At 37.9% G+C, this 27,127-nt stretch overlaps 1 pseudogene; it reads right to left on the bottom strand.

Moving 5' to 3' along the window:
* Positions 1-391: 391 nt before the first annotated feature.
* On the bottom strand, positions 392-20,318 carry LOC124974064 (coiled-coil domain-containing protein 115-like; annotated as a pseudogene).
* Between the last annotated feature and the right edge of the window lie 6,809 nt (positions 20,319-27,127).

The following is a 27,127-nucleotide window of genomic DNA, read 5'->3' as shown; positions in this document are numbered from 1 at the left end:
AGGAATGACGCTACAGTTGACCAATCTTCAACTATTCACTAATATGAACAGCCATGCATCTGCTCTTGGGGCAGGGGCAGGGGCAGGGTGGGGGGGTGGGGAAGGTTGTCCTATGAGAACATGGGCCTAAAAGTGGTTCCAAAGAAGGTGACTTTCAATATTACTCAGTTTGGGAAGAAATATTTATATCTCATATTGTGAACATAGGACTAAAAACTTTGAACTTCACACCTAATGAAGTCAAAAACATGAAGACTAATGACATTTATAAGGAGGGACATAAGCTGGAGTGGAGGTTGGAGCAGGAGCTATTTATGAAGGAAGAATGACTGAGAAAAGACAGTCACATCCATGAACAGCTGTGCTGAATGCCTGCCTCTGTGGACACAGGTCAAGCAACCCCAGGTTCCAGCTGCTTGAGTTTCTCCTGGATCTCCCGGAGTTGGCTTCACCCCAGCCAATAAGGGTCTGGAGGCTGGTTATAACCACAGCTAGCTGCAGGCCTTCCTGGAGGAAGCTGGTTTGAACCTGCAGCAGACTGTGAGGAACCAGGATTCCAAACCAGTTCAGGGGGTCTCCTGGGGCTGCAGAGAGCTCTGGCTCTGGAGTTTTGGTAGGGCCTTTGCCTCTGTGCAAAGCTGACTCTCGGGGCCCCACCTCCTCTGGAGTCTGGGTATCAGCTCTCACCACCCTAAATGTCTAGAGTCCGTTCTGGGTCTCACTGGCACACACACAGACCTGGGGCTCCATGCGAGAGGCATACTGTAAGGGCCCTACCGACTTGGCACCCATTGCATAGCTTGCCTTTGCGAACGAGAGCCAGCCCTTCTCCACTGGAGCATTTGTAGCCCCCGGCTTCACTTCCAGCTCCTCCAGCTCTCTGAGCAGCTGCAGGAGTAGCGAGTCCAACTCCGACCGCAGATCCGGCGCCACAGTGGGCCAGCCACCGGTGGCTCTCCGGATTATTCTTACACATCATACAAACCCTGCTCAATTTCAAGAAAAAAAATAGAGCACAACACAATAATATCGAGTGACTTTAACATACTGCTCTCATCATTCAACAGATCCTGCAAACGAAAACTAAATAATAAAGTTATAGAAATAAAAAATAAAATTAAAAATTTAGACCCAACAGACATATAAAGAATATTTTATTCATCGATGACAGAATTCACTTTCTTTTCATCAGCACAAGGATCATTTTCAAAAATAGACCATATCTCAGGACAGAAAACAACTCTTAGCAATTACAAAAAATAAAGATAATAATTTGCATTCTATCAGATGACAGTGGAATAAAATTAGAAATCAAAAATAATATAAAAAAATAGAAAGTACTGTAATACCTGGATACTAAAGAATACTGTGTTGAGTGAACAATGAATAGCAGAAGAAAACTAGGTTTAAAAAAAAAAAAAAACTAAGAGGTAAATGAGAATACCAACAAAATATATCAAAATCTTTGGGCACTATGATAGCATATTTAAGGGGAAAGTTCATAGTATTGAACTCATTTATTAAAAGTTCAAATGTTTTCCCTGTTAAGTGGATGATGATATATAATGGGAGTGGCGGGTGAAAGAAGAATGGAGGAACTTTAGACTATGTAGAGGGAAAAGAGAGGGAGGGGGATATGAAAAATGGTGGAATGAGACAGACATCATTATCCTATGTACATGTATGATTCCATGAATTGTATGAATTTACATCATGCACAACCTTAGAAATGAAATGATCTACCCCGTATGTGTACAATGAATCAAAATGCAGTCAGTATATATTTTAAAAAATGAAAAAAAATTAAAAATAAATACATTTTAATGAGCCAGAAATAATAGAAAGTCAACAAATAACCTTAAATCTCAAAGACCCAGAGAAAGAAGAACAAATCAACACAACAAGCAATACAAGACAGAAAATATTTAAATCAAAGACAAAAATATAACTGAAACAAAGCCAATATAATTGAAACAAATTTTTTTTTAAATCAACAAAACAAAATGTGGTTCTTTTAAAAATAAAATTGAGGCGATCCAAGATGGCGGCCTAGAGGGAGACTGCACCCCCGGTCGCTCCAGAACCCAGGAGTTAAGAAGGGGAGGCATTGAGAGACTCGGACTGAAGTGGAGCCACGGGTGAGTCTGCCCACTGGGTAAAGCTCGGCCCGGGTGGCAGGCCCAGATAGAGGTGGCTTATCGGAGCCGGGCAGGGCAGCTAGAGTCATCCAGCTCGGCCCGGGTGGCAGGCCCAGATAGAGGTGGCTTATCGGAGCCGGGCAGGGCAGCTAGAGTCATCCACAGGCAGTCCTGCGCACTCCGGCGGTGGGCCCCGCCCACACAGCCAGCTTCTCCAGGTTCTCGGAATGGAACTGGCCCGCTAGTGAGAGCCTGTCTGAACAGAGCACGCTCCGAGTCCCGGAGCTGCTGCAGTGCAGTGTACTCCTGCAAAGAACCAGCGGAGAGCCTCGATCTGCAATCAGCCTCAGGGATAAGGACAGGGCAGCCGGAGACCTCTTCAGGCGGCTCTGCCCACTCCGGCTGCGGGCTCTCTTCACGGGGCGATCCAAGATGGCGGCCTAGAGGGAGACTGCACCCCCGGTCGCTCCAGAACCCAGGAGTTAAGAAGGGGAGGCATTGAGAGACTCGGACTGAAGTGGAGCCACGGGTGAGTCTGCCCACTGGGTAAAGCTCAGCCCGGGTGGCAGGCCCAGATAGAGGTGGCTTAGCAGAGCCGGGCAGGGCAGCTTGAGTCTTTCCAAGGTAGTCTTCCACACTCCGGCAGTGGGCTCTTCCCACACGGCCAGCTGCACGGTGCAGGCCCACAGTGAGAGCATTTCCGCACAGAACCAGTTCCAAAACGTGGAACCAGTAGGGGGCTAGGGGCAGTATTCTTCGAATGAGCTGCTTTATCAGATTCCTCCAAGACATCAGGCTACTGAAGGCTGGGAGGTGATACACTGGAAATCTACTGGGACACTATAAGCCAATAGTGGAAAACTGCAATATCTCAGGGTCACACTGACAACTGACCATTATGAGAAAACAAGGGAAGAAAATGTCCCAAACAAACCTAGATACTACATCAATAAAACCCAATGACAGCACAGCAGAAGAAATGTCAGAAAGGGAGTTCAGAATGTACGTAATTAAAACGATCAGGGAAGCTAATGAGGAGATGAAAGAGCAAATGCAGGCATTGAAGGAGGAGATGAAAGAGCAAATGCAGGCATTAAATGATCGCACCAATCAACAGTTAAAAGACCAAATACGGGAAGCAAGAGATCATTTCAATAAAGAGTTAGAGATACTGAAAAAAAACCAAACTGAAATCCTTGAAATGAAGGAAACAATAAACCAAGTTAAAAACTCCATAGAAAGCATAACCAATAGGATAGAACACCTGGAAGACAGAACCTCAGACATTGAAGACAAAATATTTAACCTTGAAAACAAAGTGGAACAAACAGAGAAGATGGTAAGAAATCATGAACAGAATCTCCAAGAACTATGGGATATCATGAAAAGGCCAAATTTGAGAATTATTGGGATTGAGGAAGGCTTAGAGAAACAAACCAAAGGAATGAACAATCTATTCAATGAAATAATAACAGAAAATTTCCCAAATCTGAAGAACGAAATGGAAAACCAAGTACAAGAGGCTTATAGAACTCCAAACATACAAAATTACAACAGACCCACACCAAGGCACATTATTATGAAAATACCTAACATACAAAATAAAGACAGAATTTTAAAGGCCGCGAGAGAAAAGAATCAAATTACATTCAGAGGGAAACCAATAAGAATATCAGCAGATTTTTCAATCCAGACCCTAAAAGCTAGAAGGGCCTGGAACAACATATACCAAGCCCTGAAAGAAAATGGATGCCAACCAAGAATCTTATACCCAGCAAAACTTACCTTCAAATTTGACGATGAAATAAGATCCTTCCATGATAAACAAAAGCTAAAGGAATTTACAAAAAGAAAGCCAGCATTACAGAACATTCTCAGCAAAATATTCCATGAGGAAGAGATGAAAAACAACGATGCAAATCAGCAACAGGAGGCGCTAGCCTAAAGGAATAGCCAAATAAAGGAGAAACCAAATCATGTCAAAAACAAATATGAGTCAATTGACTGGGAATACAAATCATATCACAATAATAACCCTGAATGTTAATGGCCTGAATTCATCAATCAAAAGACACAGACTGGCAGATTGGATTAAAAAGAAAAATCCAACAATATGCTGCCTGCAAGAGACACATCTCATAGAAAGAGACACCCATAGACTAAAGGTGAAAGGATGGGGAAAAACATACCATGCACACGGACACAGCAAAAAAGCTGGAGTATCCATCCTCATCTCAGATAATGTGGACTTCAAACCAAAACTAGTCAGAAGGGATAAAGAAGGACATTACATGCTGCTTAAGGGAAGCATAAATCAGCAAGACATAACAATCATAAATATCTATGCCCCGAACATTGGCTCATCCACGTACGTCAAACAAATCCTTCTCAATTCCAGAAATCAAATAGACCACAACACAATAATACTAGGCGATTTTAACACACCTCTCTCACCACTGGATAGATCGTCCAAACAAAAATTGAATAAAGAAACTATAGATCTCAACAACACAATCAACAATTTAGACTTAACGGACATATATAGAATATACCATCCAACAAAGAATGAATACACTTTCTTCTCAGCAGCACATGGATCCTTCTCTAAAATAGACCATATTTTATGCCACAAAGCTACTGTTAGTAAATACAAGAAGATAGAGATACTACCTTGTACTCTATCAGATCATAATGGATTGAAATTAGAAATAAATGACAGAATAAAAAACAGAAACTTCTCCAATACCTGGAGACTAAATAATACACTATTATATGATGAATGGATAACAGAAGACATCAGGAGGGAAATAAAAAAATTCTTAGAAGTAAACGAGAACAAAGACACATCATATCAAAATCTCTGGGACACTATGAAAGCAGTACTTAGAGGAAGATTTATTTCATGGGGTGCATTCAAAAAAAGAAGTAGAAATCAACAAATAAACGAGTTAACACTACAGCTCAAAGCACTAGAAAAAGAAGAGCAGACCAATACCAAAAGTAGTAGAAGACAGGAAATAGTTAAAATCAGAGTCGAAATCAACGAAATCGAAACAAAAGAAACAATCGGAAAAATTAATAAAATAAATAGTTGGTTCTTTGAAAAAATAAATAAAATTGATAAACCCTTAGCCACACTAACAAAGAGAAAGAGGGAGAAAACTCAAATTACTAAAATTCGGAATGAACAAGGAAACATCACAACAGACACGAGTGAAATACAAAACATAATTAGAAGCTATTTCGAAAATCTATACTCCAACAAAACAGAAAACCTTGAAGACATCAAAAAATTTCTAGAGACATATGAACTACCTAAACTGAACGAGGAGGACATACACAACTTAAATAAACCAATTTCAAGCAATGAAATAGAAGAGGTCATCAAAAGCCTACCAACAAAGAAAAGTCCAGGACCAGATGGGTTCTCAGCCGAGTTCTATAAAACCTTTAAAGAAGAGCTCATTCCAATACTCCTCAAACTATTCCATGAAATAGAAGAGGAGGGAACCCTACCAAACTCGTTCTATGAAGCCAATATCACCCTGATACCTAAACCAGACAGAGACACATCAAGGAAAGAAAATTTCAGACCAATATCCTTAATGAACATCGATGCAAAAATTCTCAACAAAATTTTAGCAAATCGCATACAAATATATATTAAAAAGATAGTGCACCACGATCAAGTGGGTTATATCCCAGGGATGCAAGGTTGGTTCAACATTCGGAAATCAATAAATGTCATTCACCATATCAACAGACTTAAAGTTAAGAATCACATGATTATTTCAATAGATGCAGAAAAAGCATTTGATAAAATACAGCATCCCTTCATGCTCAAAACACTAGAAAAAATTGGGGTAATGGGAACATTCCTAAACATTATAAAGGCCATCTACGCTAAGCCCATGGCTAATATCATTCTAAATGGTGAAAAACTGAAAGCGTTCCCCCTAAAAACTGGAACAAGGCAGGGATGCCCTCTTTCACCGCTTCTATTCAACATCGTCCTTGAGACTCTAGCCAGAGCAATCAGACAAACCAAAGAAATTAAAGGGATACGAATAGGAAAAGAAGAACTCAAACTATCCCTGTTCGCTGATGACATGATTATATATTTAGAGGAACCTGGAAATTCCACCAGAAAACTTTTAGAACTCATAAGTGAATTCAGTAAAGTAGCAGGTTACAAGATCAATGCTCATAAATCCAATGCATTTTTATACATAAGTGATGAATCTTCAGAAAGAGAAATTAGGAAAACTACTCCATTCACAATAGCATCGAAAAAAATAAAATACTTGGGAATCAATCTCACAAAAGAGGTGAAAGACCTCTACAATGAGAACTACAGAACACTAAAGAAAGAAATTCAAGAAAACCTTAGAAGATGGAAAGATCTCCCATGTTCCTGGATAGGCAGAATTAATATCGTCAAAATGGCTATACTACCTAAAGTTCTATACAGATTCAATGCAATTCCAATTAAAATCCCAATGATGTACCTCGCAGAAATAGAGCAAGCAATTATGAAATTCATCTGGAAGAATAAAAAACCTAGAATAGCTAAAGCAATCCTCAGTAGCAAGAGCGAAGCAGGGGGTATTGCAATACCAGATCTTCAACTCTACTACAAAGCAATAGTAACAAAAACGGCATGGTATTGGTACCAAAATAGACAGGTAGATCAATGGTACAGAATAGAGGACATGGACACAAACCCAAATAAATACAATTTTCTCATACTAGACAAAGGTTCCAACAATATGCAATGGAGAAAAGATAGCCTCTTCAACAAATGGTGCTGGGAAAACTGGAAAACTATATGCAATAGAATGAAATTAAACCCCTATCTCTCACCCTACACAAAACTCAACTCAAAATGGATCAAGGACCTCGGAATCAGACCAGAGACCCTGCATCTTATAGAAGAAAAAGTAGGTCCAAATCTTCAACTTGTTGGCTCAGGATCAGATTTCCTTAACAGGACTCCCATAGCACAAGAAATAAAAGCAAGAATAAACAACTGGGATAGATTCAAACTAAAAAGCTTTCTCTCAGCAAAGGAAACTATCAGAAATGTGAAGAGAGAGCCTACAGAGTGGGAGAATATCTTTGCCAACCATACCTCAGATAGAGCGCTAATTTCCAGAATCTATAAAGAACTCAAAAATCTCTACACCAAGAATACAAATAATCCAATCAACAAATGGGCTAAGGAAATGAACAGACACTTCACAGAAGAAGATGTACAAGTAATCAACAGATATATGAAAAAATGTTCAACATCCCTAGTAATAAGGGAAATGCAAATCAAAACCACCCTAAGATTTCATCTCACCCCAATTAGAATGGCGATTATCAAGAATACAAGCAACAATAGGTGTTGGCGAGGATGTGGTGAAAAAGGAACACTCATACATTGCTGGTGGGGTTGCAAATTAGTGCAACCACTCTGGAAAGCAGTGTGGAGATTCCTCAGAAAGCTTGGAATGGAAACACCATTTGACCCAGCTATCCCACTCCTTGGCCTATACCCAAAGGACTTAAAATCAGCATACTACAGAGATACAGCCACATCAATGTTCATTGCTGCTCAATTCACCATAGCCAGATTGTGGAACCAACCTAGATGCCCTTCAGTTGATGAATGGATAAAGAAACTGTGGCATATTTATACAATGGAATATTACTCCGCAATGAAGAATGATAAAATTATGGCATTTGTAGGCAAATGGTCGAAATTGGAGAATATCATGCTAAGTGAGATAAGCCAATCTCAAAAAACTAAAGGACGCATGATCTCACTGATAAGCGGATGAGGACATATAATGGGGGGTGGGAGGGGCTAGCATTAGGTTTAGGGTTAGGTTTAGAGTTAGGCTAAGGAGAGCAGTAAGAATGAAGGAAAGAAGGACTGTGTAGAGGGAAAAGAGGGGTGGGAGGGGTGGGAGGGGAGGGAGGGGTGGGGGGGAGGGGAAAAATATAATAAACATCATTACCCTATGTAAACGTAAAAAAAATAAATAAATTAAAAAAAAAATAATAAAAAAAAAATAAAAATAAATAAATAAATAAATAAAATTGATAAATCCTTAACCAAGCTAACCAAGAGAAAGAGGGAAAAATCAAATTTTTTATCATGGGTAAAAAAGGAAATATTACAATGGAGTCTAGTGAAATACAGATGATAATCAGAAACTATTTTGAAAATTTATACTCAAATAAAATAGAAAACCTTGAAGTCATTGACAAATTTCTATAGATATATGACTTACCCAAATTGAATCAGGAGGACATAGAATATTTAAACAGATCAATTTCAAGCAATAACATGAAGATACCATTAAAAGCCTACCAACAAAGAAAAGCCCAGGACCAGATGGATTCTCAGTCAAATTTTACCAGAAATACAAAGAAGAATTAAACACCAACCCTCCTCAAATTATTCCATAAAACAGAAAAGGAGGGAATCTTTCCAAACTCATTCTATGAAGCTAATGTCACCCTGATATCAAACCCACACAAAGACACATCAAGGAAATATATTCCCTGATGAACATAGATACAAAAATTATTTGGTGGTGTGCACCTATAATCCCAGCAGCTCAGGAAGCTGAGGCAAGAGGATCACAGATGCAAGACCAGCCTCATCAACATAGTGAGGCTGTAAGCAACCTAGTGAAACCCTGTCTCTAAATAAAAAATAAAAAGGGCTGTGGATATGTCTCAGAGGTTAAGCATACTAGGTTCAATCATGAGTACAAAAAAAGAAAAAAGTCTTCATAAAACACTGGAAAATTGCATACAAAAACATATTAAAAACATACTGCACCATGAGCATTTGGAATTCATCTCATGGATGCAAAGTTGGTTGAACATATGGAAATCAATAAATGCACTTCATCATATAAATAGATTTGATACAAGAATTACATGATTATCTCAATAGATGCAGAAAAATCATTTGACAAAATGCAGCATCCATTCATATTCAAAACATGAGAAAAACTGGGGAGAGTAGGAACATACTTTAACATTGTAAAAGCTGTATACATATATATTAAACCCAAGGCCAACATAATTCTAAATGGAGAAAAATTAAAAGCATTTCCTCTAAGAAATGGAACAAGAAAGGGATACCTTCTTTCTTCTCTTCTTTTCAACATAATGCTTGAAATTCAGGGCAGAGCAGTTAGACAGAAAGAAAGAAATTAAAGGGATACAAATAGGAAAAGAAGAACTCAAAATATCTCTATTTGCAGATGGCATGATCCTATATTTGGAATGCCTCCTACCCCTCCCTCCAAAAAACCCAGAAATCTAGAACTCATAAATTAATTCAGGAAAGTAGAAGGATATGAAATTAATACCCACAAGGGTGTATTTCTATACACCCTTGTTGAATCAGCTGAAACAGAAACTAGAAAAACTATTCCATTCACAATAGCCTCAAAAAGTACTTTGGAATCAATCCAACAAAAGAGGTAAAAGACCTCTACAATGAAAATCACAGAGCTCTAAAGAAAGTAATTGAAGAAGACCTTAGAAGATGGAAATATCTCCCATGTTCTTGAATAGACAGAATTAATATTGTCAAAATGGCCATACTATTAAAAGTAATATAGAGGATGTCAGGAAAAGTGTACCCTTTTACATTACTGGTGCATCTGAAAATTGGTGCAACCACTATGGAAAGCAGTATGGAGATTCCTCAGAAAACTTGGAATGGAGCCACCATTTGACCCCGCTATCCCACTCTTCAGTTTATACCCAAAGGACTTAAAATCAGCATACTACAGTGATTCGGCCACATCAATGTTCATAGCTGCTCAATTCACAATAACCAGATTGTAGAACCAACCTAAGTGCCCTTCAACAGATGAAAGGATAAAGAAAGTGTGGTATATATACACATAAAGAAGAATGAAATTATAGCATTTACCAGTCACTGGACAGAACTAGAGGCTTTTATGCTAAGGGAAGCAAGTCAGTCCCCAAAACCAAAGGTCAAATATTGTCTCTAATATGTGGATGCTAACACACAACAGGGGTGTGGTGGGGAAGAACAGAAGTTCAGTGGATTATACATGGAGGAATGATGTGTAGATAGAGGGATAGGGATAGGAAAGACAGTAGAATGTATCGGAAATAACATTCCTTTTTTCATATATGAATTCACCACATTGAATCTCAACACACAAGAATGAGATCCTAATCAGAATAAGTTATACTCCATGTATGTATAATATGTCAAAATTCACTCTACTGTCATGTATATCTAAAAAGAACAAATAAAAATTTTAAAAAAGAACATTTCTCTTAGATATTGAAAATAAATAATGGACAGAATGTACCCATCTTTTACAAAGAAAAGAAAAGTGGGGCTTGTATGTCAATATAGACAATGTTTGGGTAAATTAATCGGAAAAAGAGTAACATTCCATAATACAAATGATAACACCACCAACATATATCTTTCATGGAATCTTTTTTAATAAGATGAATACTGAAAACAACAGAAGAAATGCAGAAAATAACCAAAATAGTTGGAGTCTTCAACTGACTACCTCTTGATCTCCCATTGTGAGAAATGGTGAATTTCCTCTAAAATATTTTCAACTTCAAACATTTTTAACCACAGTATAAATACATAAATCTCATGGTTTCTACTGGAGAACAGCCACATGAGGATGGCCCTCCCTATCCTGTCCCCATGACTATATTTATTATATCATTCATTATTCCACTTTCACTTCATCTAGTGCTCTCTAGGGTACACTGCAGAGTAGTCATCTCCTTTGGGAATGACTGATGGTAAGCAGTCCTCTCTGCTGTATCCCATGGAATGAAATCTCCCTTGACTCCTTTGATCTTACAATCTTCACAAAACCTTTTGGTCTTCTATTTGTTCTCCATTGTTTTCAGAATCTATATAACTCTTCTCTTTAGGTAACTGTGTCTTTGAGCTCCTTTAGTTTTTATTTTCTTGATCTTCTCCTAACTTGCAGCCTAGATAGCTCTCAGGTGTAGTAATGAGTGGGTCAAATCTGGGTCCATACAAAACATCCTTTTGGTCAAAACAAATTCTAAGTCAGCACTCTGAAAAAATAACTACTCAGAAATTACAGTGGTGTTAACTCAACATCTAACTGCTGTTGTCCTTAGATACACTTGAGTTATGGGCAAGTTCACTGGGTTTTTTCCCTAGAAACCTAATACCACACATTATTGGCACCTGCTCTTCCATAATGGATTTCATAAATCTTTCTCACCTGTGATGATTGTTGCCTCAAACCTCATTAAAAATGCCCTTCCAAATCTTTTTAGATCTTTTGCAGTTATTCCATTAATTCAAGGATATTTCTTTCTACCTTTTTATTATTGCCTCTATATCTGTAAATGCTTAAGAAGTTCCTAGATCAGACTTTCTCTGTAGATATTATTCCAGTGAATTTTTTTTAAGTCTGGTTCTCATTCACTCTTATGGATCTTGTAATGGTTTGTAAAGCATGAGATATCTGGCTTTTCACAAATCCCTAAAATATGTTTAAGGTAGGTTTTTTCTTGGCTTTATTTCTGTGATTCTCTTCATTCATGTTTAATTTGGACTGCAATATTTAAAGATTCCTCTTAAGTAAATTCCTCTCTTTTTTCACACACATTCCAGATTTGTTCTTAGCTCTTTCTAAAGCTCACCATCTCTTGAACCATATTTCTTTTATGTTCTTTTGATATATACTTAAGTTTTTTTCTGTTGTTGCTTAACATTTTTACATGGTTTCCATACAAACCTGAATCCTAATACCAAAGAGCTCAGACACAGGATTTCTTTACTAAATGCAGGTTTGCTTCCATCATATATAGCTATTTTCAGTGTTAAAATTTCATTCACATTTTTCTTTACTTGCCTTCTGAATTTTGTGTATAATAAGTGCTTGGTGATCACCTTACTCAGTGATTCATAAAATTTGTCACAAACTGGATGATCAACATATTAGATCACACATACATTCTGATGGTAGAAGATAAAGTTTAGTTAGATACACAAATATTGAAGTCTAGGCACAACTACAGAAACCATCTTAATTTGTCCCTGGTTAATCTTTATTTAAGGAGAATTTATTTTGTTATTATGCTTTTAATTATAAAGTAACATTCATCTTAGTATAGAAAGCTGAAGATGAAAGATTTCCACATTTATTCAACCTTTGTGGAACATAAACCTAGCTAAAAAAATGTTTTAAAATTTCTCAGTCTTCTAATTCCCAGAAGGTTTATTAGAATCCTAAAAGAAAGTTAAATCCTTTTTTGTTTTTTTTTTTGTTTGTTTGTTTTCATCATTATCCAAAAATAATTTTTATTTGTACCTGGTTCAAGTCCAGAAGAATTTCAAAACAACTGAGAAAGGAGGAAGGACACACCTAATAGTACAGAGGTCTATATCATACCAGAATCCAAGATACAGTAGCCACGTGAGACAGGAAATGACCAGGAACTGGGATTCCTCAAGTGTTTATAAATCTTGACCACACTCAGATGTCTGCAGTTATCCTTTGCTTGACTAACACAGGGAAACTACTCTGCACCTTTGCTCTTAAAGTATGGTTCACCCACTAGCAGTAACTACATGACTTCGCCTGTGAGGATTTTAGGTGCAAAATATGAAGTTCCACACCAGAACTACAAGATCAGTTATAAAATGTACTTCAAAAATTGCCAGGTAGGTCATTTACATATTGAATTTGAGAGACATCTCTCTTTCCTAGTCTTAGTGTGGTCCACCTTGATATTAGAAGATAATAAATGGGATGGTATCATACTAAATATTTTCTTCACAGCAAAGGAAACAATCAAGAACATGAAGAGAGAGCCTAGAGAATGGTAGAAAATCTTTGCCACGTGTACCACAGGTAGAGATTAATGTCCAAGATATACAAAGAACTCAAAAACTTAATGCCAGAAAACGCAAATAACTCAATCAATAAATGGTCAAAGGAACTGAAAAGATATTTCACAGAAGAAGAAATATGAGTGTTCAACAAATATATGAAAAAAATGTTCAACGCTCTAGCAATTATAGAAACTCAAATTAAAACTACACTGAGATTCCATCTCACTCCAGTCAGAATGGCAACAATCAAGAATATAAGTAACAATAATTGTTGGTGAGGATGCTGGGAAAGGGGGTACACTCTTACATTGCTGGTGGGGCTGCAAATTCGTGCAACTACTCTGGCATGCAGTATGGAGATTCTTCAGAAAATTTTGAATTGGAACCATCATTTGATCCAGTTATCCCATTTCTTGGCATAGACCCAGGGAACTTAAAATCAGCATACTATAGTGATGGAGCCACATCAATGTTTATAGCAGCTTAATTCACAATAGCTAGCTTTAGAACCAACCTAGGTACCCTTAAACAGATGGAATGCATAAAGAAAATGTGGTATACACACACAAGGGAATTTTACAAAGCTAAAAAGAAGAATAAAATTATGGCATTTGTCAGCAAATGGGTCAAGCTGGAGGCTATTGTGATAAATGAAATAAGCCAATCCCAAAAAACCAAAGGCTGAATATTCTCTCTGATTTGCAGATGCTGACTCACAATAGGTGTGGGGTAGGGAGAAGTGAAGGTTCACTGGATTGGGTAGGGGGGTTGGGGGAAAGAGAGGAAGGCTGGAAATGACAAGGACAATAGAATGAATCAAATGTAACTTTCCTGTATTCATATATGAATACATGACCAATGTAACTCCATACCGTGTACCAAAAAAGTGGAAAGTTATATTTCATGAATGTATAATATGTCAAAATACATTGTCATGCATAACTAAAAAAAATTTAAAAAGACACTGTGGTACATATACACGATGGAATATTACTTAGCCATAAAGATGAATGAAATTATGGCTTTTGCTGGTAAATGAACGGAACTGGAGACAATCATGATAAGTGAAATAAGCCAATTACAAAACAAAAAAGACTCAGTATTCTCTCTGATACACAGATGATAACTCACAATACATGGGGGGACAGGGGGGTGTACTGGAGCTTTACCTGATTGGACAGGGGGGAGTGGTGGGAAGAGAGGGTGGATGGGAATGGGAAATACAGTAAAATAAATCAGACATAACTTTCCTATGTTCATATATGAATGCATGACCAGTGTAAATCCATATCTTGTACAACTGCAAAAATGGGAAGTTATACTCCATGTTTATATGATATGTCAAAATATATTCTACTGTCACATATAACTAAAATGAGCAAATAAAATAAAAAATAAAAATAAAAATTGAAAATAATTGTGTAAAAAATAAAGATAACTATGTTAGATATAAAATATATTTTTAAAAATGAATTCATATATATAATTTCATGTATCTCTAGGCACATGGATGTACCTAGTTGATATCCTATTTACCTGTATGATTCTTATTAATTAAATTATAATGAACAAAACTTTAGGATTTATCAAGCATCAAGAAGCTGACATAGGGCACACATTTCCAATTGGATTTTTTATTCTCTCATTGTGGTTTAATTTTTGAATTCCTGAATTACTAATGGGGTTGAGCACTTTTTCATATCATGATTTTTTGTGTAATAACATTTATTGCCAATTTGAATGTCTTCTCTTATCAATTACTTGTCCTGATTTTCTATTCAGTTGACTCTATTTTTAAATTTAATTTGTAAGGATCATTTAGTCTAGACATGACTCTTTCAATTTATGCCTAATATGAGTCTCTTGTACCACTTTCCATGTGGGATAGGTAAATTTATGCCAATTTTTACTGGGTCACAGAGTATCTGAGCATTGTATTAAACATTATTCTGAGTATATGTGTGTGAGGTTGTTTCTCCGTGAGATTAACCTTTGAATTGGTAAACTGAGTAAAGCTGATTGCCCTCCCCAATATGGGAAGGGCTCACCCAATCCACTGAAGCCTTAAGTGGAACTAAATGGTTGAGTAAGTGAGAATCCACACTCTTCCTGGTTGATTCCAAGCCAACCAGGTCATTGGACTTGTTTTCCTGACTTGAACTTGGACTGAAACTGATACCATTAGCTCTTCTGGTTCTCAGGTAGTTTGTGTGCATAATAACTTTGAGAGACATTTCTCAAAATATCTTTGGAATTGAACTCCAAGTAGAGCATCAGCTCTCATAAATCTCCAGCTCACTGTCTGAAGACCTGGGACTTCAGAGACTCCCTCTATAAGGGACCAATTTGTTATTTTATACATATATAAAATTTGGTTCATTTCTCTAAAGAACAAAAACTAATATTGTATGAAATGTAATCCTCTTTATTTTCTCATGGTATATTTTTAAATTCTTCTAACAGAAGATATTTTATCTTATACTACACAAAGGTACCATAAACATACATTGGAGAAAAGATAGCCTCTTCAACAAGTGGTGCTAGGAAAACTGGAAATCCATATGTAATAGAATGAGAATTAACCCCTATCTCTCACCCTGCACAAAACTCAACTCAAAGTGGATCAAAGACCTAGTTAGGCATTAGACCAGAAACTCTACACCTACTAGGAGATAATGTAGGCCCAATACTCCATCAGTCAGCTTAGAAACTCACTTTCTCAAAAAGACTCCTAAGAACAAAAATCAATAAATGGGATGGTATCAAATGAAAAGCTTCTTCACAGGAAATGATACACTCAAGAGCATGAAGAGACAGCCTACAGAATGGGAGAAATCTTTGCCACCTGCATCTCAGACAGAGCATTACCCTCCAGGATATATAAAGAACTAAAAAAACTGGCAGAAAAAAACCCAAATAATTCAATCAATATATGGGCTAAGGAACTGAACAGACATTTTACAGAGGAAGAAACATAATCTATCCATAAATATATGAAAAATATTCAGCACCTCTAGCAATTAGAGAAATGCAAGTTAAAACTACACTGCAATTCCATCTCATTACAGTCAGAATGGCAATGATCAGGAATACAAGTAACAATAAATGTTGGCGAGGATGTGGGGAAAAAGGCACACTTATACATTGCTGGTGGGATTGCAAATTGTGCATCCACTCTGGAAAGCAGTATGGAGATTCCTCAGAAAACTCGGAATGGAGCAACCATTTGACCCAGCTATCCCACTCCTTGGTTATACCCAAAGGACTTAAAATCAGGAAACTTCAGTGGCACAGTCACATCAACCTTTACTGCAGCTCAATTCGTAAGTACTAAGCTATGAAAACAACCTAGGTGCCCTTCAACAGATGAATGAATAAAGAAAATGAGGTATATATACACAAAGGAATATTAGCTATAATAAAGAATGACTTTATGACATTTGACACTTGTTGGTAAATGAATGGATCTGGAGACTATCATATATACTAAGGGAAAGAAGCCAATCCCAAAAACCAAAGGCCAAATGTTCTCTGATATGTGGATGTTAACACAAAACATGGGCTATGGGGTGAAAGAGAAGAATAGGAGTTCAGTAGATTAGACAAAGGGAAATGAAGGGAAGGGAGGAAGGACAGGAATAAGAAAGACAGTAGAATGAAACTGTTATAACTTTCTTACATACATATGTAAATATATCACAGTGAATCTCTACATCATCCACATCCACAGGACTGGTATCCTAATTGGAATAAGATGTATTCCATGTTTGTATAAATATATCAGAATATACTCTAGTGTCATATATAACTAAAAAGAATTTTAAAAAAAGAAAAATCCTTCATTTGGAAAAAAAATCAGTTCAGTTAAAAATGTTTCAAGCATTATAGACCAAAGAGCCCAAACTGACCATGTGATCGTTCAACCTCAATAGCAGGCCCCATTTTTAATCTATAACAGATTTTGTTGGGGGTTTAGTAAAGAAACTAATGCATTCTTATTTCGTATGAATTTATACTTAACTAAATACTTAAAGATTTTCTAATTACCTAGCTAGAGTATTAATTTCAATATCTTTCTTCTACTGGAGAACATAATTTATGATTTACATTGAAAATGGAGTGTTTGCCTTGCAAGCACAAGGCCCTGAGTTCAATCCCCAGCACCACAAAAAAAAAAAAAAAAAAAAGAAAATGGAACATTATACTCCTTTTTCTCCTTCATTCTTCCCCATATTATTAGAATTTGTGGCATAACTGGGCAGCAAGACCCAGTTTGCTACATCAAGTATCATACCCTCCTTCAAAACTTGACTACTATTAAAGATTGGCAGAAAATAACCAATAACTAAATAACATTTTAATAACGAAACATAAAGCAAAGACTTGTTCATTGTTACTGAAGAAAATTACAAACTTGAGGACTGAGAAAGTAAGGAGTTGGGGAATACAAATTGTAAATTGTCTATTTAGCTAGAATTACATTTCAGAATTTGTAGCTACTATTTTGAGAATTAATATTTCTTTCTTTAGTTTTTTTATCACCAAAGATTTAAATATAAACTTATATGAATGTCCTTTATCTAGTCACCTGTTTGCATACCATTTATTATATTGAACTATCCTTAGGCCATAAGCTATGGAAAGAAATGATGGAAAATACAAATATGGGTCAACATTTTGAAGATTAGATAGAAAAGATATAAACAGGAATGGACAGTGCTTTGAAACAATGGAAAGGACAGAGATATTATTTTATCTTTAAGTAATGGTACATGAAATGGAACTAGGGTAGAATTATCTTGCACGGTTGATTTCATAAGCCCTTGCTATTTTTGGAGCTTCTGGGCATGAATACATTCCTTAAGGGGGTGTTGGAATTTTCCATGAAGGAATTTGACCCCTTGGGACATAATTACCTCTTTCTGAAGAAGTTCATGAACAGTCAAGAAGTAAGGACAGTTGAGGTAGAACTTAAAGGACAGTTGAAAATAGTCTCTGGAATATTCAAATGGAGTCTGAGGCACAGACAGACCCTACAACGCTTTTGTGAGATGGGAGATCTCTGCAACCTGCAGTAATCTGCCCATGAACAAAACTAGGGACCCAAAATCAAGTAAAGCTCTGGTGTTTAGAGCAATAAAATAGTCACATATTTACTTTCTGTGTTGTATTTCTATGTATGTTATGGAAAGTATCAATCTTTTTTTGCAATCACTGCAGTAATTTAAGGAAAAGACCTGTGACTATATATGAAAAAACAATAAATTAAGAAGCAGAAGTATATTATTAGATGTTTAAATGCACCAATGAGGATCTACACAGGAGTCTTAAAAGAGTCTAGGACAAGGGGCATAAAATAACTTGAATATGGCAATATAGAGTTCAGCAGATACTAAAATACAACTTATTAATGGAAACATCTAAGTTCATAGTTTGGTGAAATTATAACATATGAAATTATGGGCAAATTATATGAATTCTAGTAATATTTTATTTATAAAAAGTAGATTCAATTTCAAGAAAAAAGAACTCAATAGCAAAACTCTTGTAATTATAGTCTTCAAAAATGAAAATTGCATATTTTATATGTAAGGATATGGCAAAATGATTTTTCACTACATCTACAAAAATAGGAAAGATACCTTACATTTTGCTTCAAGGTTTGCTGGTACTGATAAGCTATTGTCTAGAGTCATAATGCCATTTTCTTCTTTCATAGTAGTGGATAGAACAGCTTTGTATTCATCTTGTATGTAAGTCCCATCATGCATCCCACATTACCTTGTGGTGCTTGGCTTATGGGTCTAGGTTAGGGTCTCTTCCAAAGGCCTCTTAGGTTCTTATTCCCATCTCATCCTTCTTCTTTGTTCAGTCTGTGTTCCAGTAACCCTTAAAACTTGACATTTCGATTGATGTCAAATAGAAAAATACAAGCAGGACAGAACCCTTCATTCATAAATTTCAGTCGAAATGCAGTAAAAGGGAGAAGCACTTCCAAAATGGCAGAATAAGGGACTTAGGGTACAGGGAGAAATGAGTGAGATAGAGTTACAGTTTTACAAGATGAAGACTGTTCTGGAGATAGGACTGCATAATCATAAGAATATGCTTAACATTACTCAACTATACTCTTAAAATGGTTAAGTTGGTAAATTTCATGTTATTTGTATTTTACCACAATTTAAAAATATATATCACTTTTGATTAAGAGAAACTAAACCTAGATTAACTAATAAAGGGTAAGAGTTTATTTTTGTAGGAAAAAATGAAGAAAAGCATGCATTCATCTGCATATTTGCCAAAATAGATGAATCAAATTTAATACATATTCCTGATTCAAAAACAAAATAATTCACAAACAAGTAATTGAGGAAATGCTATTTAACAAATATAGGACTGTCTAAAATTTATTGCTAATGTCTTCCTTGGTAGTCAAACTTCAGAGGTTTCCTCTAAAAATCAGGCCTATATAAAATCTATCGTTACCCTAACTATTGGGTTTCAAATCATGGAATTTTTAAATTATAATTTGGATAAGATAGATTTAATATCATTTTAGATGTATGAAAATGAAAAATTAATTTTATAATGGGAAGCAACAGAGACTGATCCATTGTATATCAAAACATACAATATACTGAGTATATAAAATGTATTTAAACATATAATAATTAAATTAGAAAAAATTAGGAAATGTTTAGAGGAAAACAATATAAATATAAATTGAGTATATAAGCCCAAAATTTCAGGAATTATACAGTGTATATATTTATATACATAGATATGTATAAAATAAAATATATACATCTATATCACAAAACATTAATTCATAACAAGGAAGTGTCCCTAATAACCAACAAAAGGAAAGCAGAAACAAAGTTTATATACTGTATAGTCCCTTTAAATATATTAATACAAGCATAAGTTAGAGAATAATAGGCAAAAGGTAATTTTCTTAAATTTGCTAAAATGTAAAAAAAATAATAATTTAAAATAATTATTTGTGAGCCGTGTGATTAAGGGTGACTTTTATTTTCTTCAACACCGTTTTGCATATTTTCCAAATCTCCTACATTCTACATTTAATTCTTTGATAATTGGAGAAATAAACTGTTAAAAATGTGCCTGTTATAGGCTGTCCACTTGGAATTTGTTAATTGCTTGTTGGTTCCTGCTCCATCCATTTTCCCCAATCTTCTGACTTTGCCTTTTGCCGACTCTGGTGTTTCACCTTGATTGCTGTGGCATGTGACCTCCTTAGCCACCTCTGTTCCTCCATTCATTAAGAGAAGTATGGAGTATGGTGAGATTCAAACCCAGACAGTTATTTCTTCACCTTTTTTTTTTTTGCTCCGAGCTGCTATAGTTCTTGCGAGTCACATGGAGTTTGGAGAGATTCAGAGTTGAGCTTTGGAGCCCAGAGCTGACGTGGACTCTCCAGGAGGTTCTCAGGCTGCTTCACCTTTTGAGTAACTTAGTTCAAGTCAATTCCACTTATTTGTTTGCCTGTACATTCAAGTCTTCATTATTCATGTGATTTTTTTATTAGAACCTGTTATATTCAGCATACTTAATATACTTATTTACATACTCCTATGAGAACATAAAAATTATGCTATGTCCTACCACTATTTCACCTCAAACCATATTCTGTCTGACATAAAGTGCCCATCAGCACCATCTTTATGATGAACTCATAAAATATGGTAGTCAACAAATCTGTTTTTCTCCCCTTAAGTATCCATTAGGGAATTGCTTTTGTGTCAATTGCAATAGAACTAAATATTGTAGGTTAAAAAAAAAAAAAAGAAAGAGAAGCAAAGAGAGACATATGCTAAATTCAGAGGGAAATAAATAAGATTTTAAAATATTCAGATACTACTGTAGCTCTTTGAGAGGAAAAAGGAAAATACCTTTTTATTTGTGATTCTATGGTCAATTTTAAATAGTTAACTTCAACTCAGAAAAATATATAGACATAAAATATTTAAATATAAACTTTTGATAAACTACTAAGATAAAAATTCCACTTTAAGCTAAGCTATGATTACTAAAAAGTGAAATAAAAAACTATAAATAAAATTGTCAACTTTTATGTTTTTTAGAACTAGCATTTTAAGTTTTATATATATTGTAGGAGTATGGTGTTTTACAAACTTCCTGCACATTTTATGGAATGTTGAGGCAGTTTGCATAATCACTGTGTATACTACATCCAGGTCATTTTTATGGAATTTGAAGGACAACAGAAGTACTTTAAATGATAATAGAGGTTTATAATGTTTGTGCTTCCTTTTATGGCACATCAATGATTTTTTTTATTTTTAAAATTAAAATTTATTTTTATTTGATACATAAAACAAAATTATACATATTTATAGAGTACCATGTAATATTTTAATACATTATATAATGTTTAAATTGGGTTAAATGTACTTATCTCCTCAAATGTTTATCATTTCTCTATGGTGAAAATATTCAAACTCCTTTCTACCAATTCTTTGAAATAAATAGTACATTATCATTTTAAACTGTCACCCTATTGTGAAATAACATACCAGAATGTGTAATCCAACTCTAGCTTGGTATCCACTCATCAATCTTCCCCCATTTTGACTCTCCTGTACTCTCCTCAATCTCAGGAAACCTCCAGTTTACTCTCAACCTCTATAAGATCAACATTGTAAGATTCCACATACCAGTGAGATGATACAGTGCTTTTCTTTCTATGCCTGGCTTATTTCACCTAACATAATGATCTCTAGTTCCATCTCTATTGTGTGATAGGATTTTCTTATTTTTTATGGCTGAATAATATTCTATTTTGTGTATGTACCACATTTTATTTATTAAATTAGCATTTGATGGATATTGAGTCTATTTCTGTTTCTTGCCTATCGTAAATAGTGCTTCAATAAATATGGGAGTACAGATATTTCTGACATACTGATTTCTTTTCCTTTGACTCTATGCCTGGTAGTGGGATTGCTAGATAAAATGGTACTTCCATTTTTAATATTTTGAAGAATTCCTATACTATTTTCCATAATGGCTATACTAATTTACACAGCTACCAATGGTGTGCCAAAGCTTCTTTTTCTCCACATTCCTGCCAGCACATGTTATCTTTAGTCTTCTTGGTAATAGTCATTCATACTAGAGTGAGGTGTTTCTCACTATAGTTTTAATTTGCATTTCCTTGATGATTAGTGATGTTGAACATTTTTTTCATATACATGTTGTCCATTTGTATACCTTTGATTTTTTTAATGGCCAATTATTAATATATTTCAACTTGTAAATGTCCTCTTCTATAATGTACAAAATACTGTGTGAACTGTTCATAGAGCTGTCTGAACCCATTTATTTAATCCACAAATCAAAATTTTACCTACTGCTTTTAAAACATGCATTGTCAGGCTACTGATGAAATGGAAAATTCACTAGGCTCAGAATCAGAAGAGCTGAATTCAAATCCTGTATTTTGGGGCAATGATTAACTAACCTATTTGACTTCCATTCTCTAAATTATAGCTGAAAATTTGAAGTTGAAAATTGTAGATTTAAATCTTGGCTCTGTTAAATGTTACTAGATATTTGGCATATTTCTTAAACAAATGAGATTTACAATACCTATTACCTTGAGATAAAAAATTGAAGTAACAGCTATAAGAATGTTTTATAAACATTGAACATAGCACATAGATATTTAGCATCTATTTTTATGCTAAGTGTCCTTTTAATTTAAGTATTCATATCTTAGGGGTGGGGACAAATATAAATAATATTCATACAATGTCTCAGAGAATATATAGATGTGCAAATATTATAGGAGGCTTTCAGAGGAACAGCTGTCTAAATGAACATTGGAGACTTGTTTACAGTACTGGAATTTGAGATGGGGTTTAAAGGGAAACAAAGAAAAAGAGTACAAAAAAAAGATACAAACATGAAACAAAAAGTGGGAGTTAGAAGTAGCACAGTGTGGAGTGAGTTGAAATTGTCTTAGGATATGGTAGGATATAGTAGGAGACATAATGGGAACTGAGGTTTGCACAAACATTTTGAGGCAAAAGGTAAAGAGACATGGAGACCAACTTAGGAGTCTGGACCTTTTTCTGTGTTGACGGAGGAGCCATTAGAGCTCATTAATAATTCATCTAGATTATACCCAATTGAGATCTACACCTTATACATTTTGTAATTGAAATCTGATGATAGTAGAAGAGGCCAAGTAGATAAACTATGCTATGGTTTGAATGTTTGTGCTTCCTGAAGAATTCATGTTGGAACTTAATATCCAATGCAATAATATTAAGAGGTGGAATATCCAGGAGGTCACTAGGTCTTGAGGGCTCCTCCCTTGTGAGTAGTATTAAGTCATTTATAAAAGAAACTTTGCACAGGGTTTGGCCTTCCTGTCCCTTTTGCCATGTATTTAAGGCAGTATGTTGGACCTTCACCAGACACTGAATTTTGCTGGTACCTTGACCTTGGATTTCCCAGCCTCTAGAACTATGATACATAAAATTCTCTTCTTTAAAAATTACCTAGCCCTCAGGTAATTTGTTATAGCACTACAAATAGACCAAAATAATTACAAACACCTGAACTCACATGTCACAGATGAATGAACTAAAAGTGGGTAAAATAAAGAAGAAAAAGCATACCTTAACCATTAAGATTATGATTTTTTAATGATACAAATTGCACGGTATCTCAGTCCATTCAAACTGCTGTAACAAAATACCTTAGACTAAGTAACTTACAAAATCAAAAAATTATTTCTCACAGTTTTGGAGCCTGGAAAGTTCAAAATCAAGAAGTCAGCAGATTTGGTGTCTGGTGAGGGACTTTTTGCTTCAAAGATTGCAACTTCTGCTGCAGGGCATGATAGTGCACATCTGTGATCCTAGTGCCTTGGGAGGCTGAGGGCAGAGGATCCCAATTCCAAAACTAGCCTCAGCAACCTAGCAAGACTTTGTCTCAAGAAATGTAAAGGACCTGGAATGTGGCTCAGTGATTAAATGCTCCTGGGTCAAATCCCTAGTACAAAACAGACAAACCAACCAACAAAAATGCACCTTCTTACTGTGTACTCGTGTGATTGAAGGAACCGAAATATTTCCTCAGGCTTCTTTTATAAGGGCCCTAATGCTGTTTGTAAGACTTCTATTCTCATAACCTAAACTCCCAAAGGCCTCACCTCTTAATCCTAGTGCATTGAAAATTAGGCTTCACCAGAAGCGTCACCAGAGCGTGCAGTCATCCGTTATTTTATTCCACTGGTGCTGGGGGTGGACGGGGCCTCACGCAGGGCAGGCAGGAGCTCTCCCACGGGGCCAACGCCCCGGCCAGAGCTGTGCTTGGAAACAGTCGACTTTAGGTAGCACGAATCTCGTCTCAAAACCACACACGCCTGCCTATGTGCAGGGTGGACACCACGGCACCCCCGCCAGCCAGGGGCCAGATCTACCTGCACCTGCTGCGAGGAACCTCTGCGAGGAATGAAGGCCCCCATCCAGGAAAAGCCCTCCGCACACAGCAGGGGACTATGGTGCCCCTGCCACGTCGAGAAGCTGAAGTTCAAAAACAGCGCCATCCACCCACGGTCACTGTGCTGCACATGGAGGAGCCAGGACCCGGCCTGGGGCTCCGGTCACCCACTGGACGCACCTGCTGTCAAGATTAAAGGAGAAAACACCACAGTGCAGGGCCCGGCATACAGTAGGTGCTCAGTAAACATTGCTCCCGCCCTCTTCTGCCCCGGGTGTCCAGGAGACAGGCCTGGCTGGTGGGACCCAGCGGGGTTCAGCCCAGTGCTGTCCCCGTCCCCATGCCACCACAGGCCACCACTTCCTTGTTCACAGAGCTACAAGTCCAGAGGCGACAGTGGGGCCAATCAGAAAGCGGCTTCTCTCACTGAGCTGCACCTGGACCTCAGCGCGGGCAGCGGGTTACCCGACCCAGAAGCCCACTTGCCCGGGGCATCCGGACCTCGCTCCAACTCCGGGAGCGAATGGAGGTGTGCCGACCTCCGCAGAACCCCGGCTGCCCCGCCAGGGGACTGCGCTTCCTGCAGCATTCCCGCCTGCTCCTGGGAGGCCGGCCGAGCGCGCACAGCGGCTGCTGGGAGCAAAACAGCTATGGAGCGAAAGACGCGTGGACGCCAGAGGAAGAGGCCAGAGAGCAAAAGCCGCCAGACGTGGCCAAGGCCCAGCGCGGGGAGACCGCAGGCTCTCTGCGGCCACGGCCGGGCCTGGGCTTCCTAGCTCCTCCTCGGCGCTCTCCTGGCTCAGAGGAGAGACTTCCGATTCGCAAGTCGTCCGAACCCTGAGACAGCAGGTGATGACCGCAGGCTGCGCGCGCACCACCCAGCCCACCGTCTGCGCTGACGGACATCACCAGCCAATCACAGACAGACAGGACCCATCCACCGCAGGTTCCCCAGCGCCGAGCCTCCACGCGGCCGCGAGACTGGGGTGGAGGGCCCAAAGCAGCTACCCTCACGTGCCACATCGTGACATCTCCAAGCACAGCGGGCCACAGAGAAGACCACGGTCCCCTAAGATTAAAATGGTGCTGAAAATTCCTACCGCACAGTGACACCTGGAGTCAGCTACGCCGGAGGCCGAGGCAGGAGGACCACTCTGCCCTGAATCTTGAAGCCAGCCTGCGCCACCTGGTGAGACCCCATCTCAAAAAAAAAAAAAAAAAAAGGCGTAGTACCCGGTAATCATGACACTGGACCCTGCGGGCTCGTCTCCGCCACGTCCCCTGCTGTTTCAGAGTGCGCTCCTCCCGTTTATAAAATAGCGTTCGCCAGGTGGGGACGTGACCGGGCGAGGCCCCGGTTCCACCCCAGCCTGCAAAACGAAGCCCTCGGTAGAGGGTTTGTCATGTGACGCCGGCCGCTGACCTGTACTGCCGGGTCTGGGCGAGGCCAGACGGTCAAGCCACGGTAGTGCCAGGTCGCGCCTCTGAGGACCCCTCGGTCCTGTAAGCCAGGTGTGACTAGAACCACCTGTCCCCTTGGTCTAGACCAGGAGAGGATGAGGGGCCATGGGCACAGGGGTCACCAGCACAGGCACAAAGTTCCCACTGTGAGAGGGGACACGGGACAGAGACTCACGCTGGTGCCTCCCCTTGAAGACCTGACTAGTGACGCTGAGGGACACCTCCAAGCACCCAGCACCCCCACTGCACGACAGGCCCTGTCACCCTCGGAGACCAGCTTGTTCTCCTCGCTCGGCGGCCAGCAAGGCCACAGCAGCTCGGAGCCTCGCCCAGGGAAGTCACAGGAGCGGGGCCGGGCTGGGCATGCCACTCCAAGCCAGGGCTCCTTCGCCAACACCAGCACCGCCTGGGACCACTCTGGGTCGTGCACCTGCCTGAATGGGTGTGGTCTGGAGAGCAGGCTGATGGGATGCAAGCGCGAGAGGGCGCTGCTCCAACCCCCAGACCCCGGGCTGCCTCTCCCTGGGCGAGAGATCCAGCACCTGGAGCCCTGGACTGGTTCAACAGTCCGTCCTCACAATCAAGCAGCAATTATTCTTGAGCATCAACACGTGCCATCTCAAAGCTTCCCAATGCAAAAAAAAAAAAAAAAAAAAAAAAAAAAAAAAAAAAAAAAAAAGAAAAACAAAAAGAAAAGAAAATTAGGCTTCAACCTATGAAATGTGAGGGATACAAGCATTCAGACCTCAGCAGTAGTGAGATATTATTAGTCAAGCAATACTATGACTGTGTAATAGTACATGATTGATGAAAATGGTTGGACATGAGTCCTGAGGCACAATGCTTTAGGAAAAACTGCAACCTGGTCTCATGAAATAACTTGTACATGTCCTTCTTCCAAGCATATGGATGAACAGAGACAATTTACATAGTATTACATGTATAAGTCCATCATACAGAGTTAATGCTCAACAATACATGTGCTGAATGATTTGGTAGAAAAAAAGCATTTGCCCATTTAGTTTATATAATTACAACTTTTGCTCATAATATTGACAGAATTGGCCTACTTTTCATTAAGCATAACTACAGTTTTCTTACACTAATCATATTAATGTCATATTTGTTTAGATAC

This window comes from Sciurus carolinensis, unplaced genomic scaffold (genome assembly GCF_902686445.1).
Source record: "Sciurus carolinensis unplaced genomic scaffold, mSciCar1.2, whole genome shotgun sequence".
NCBI classification, from domain to species: Eukaryota; Metazoa; Chordata; class Mammalia; order Rodentia; family Sciuridae; genus Sciurus; species Sciurus carolinensis.
Note: the sequence above shows the minus strand (reverse complement) of the source record. Positions and strands in the feature narration are given on the sequence as shown.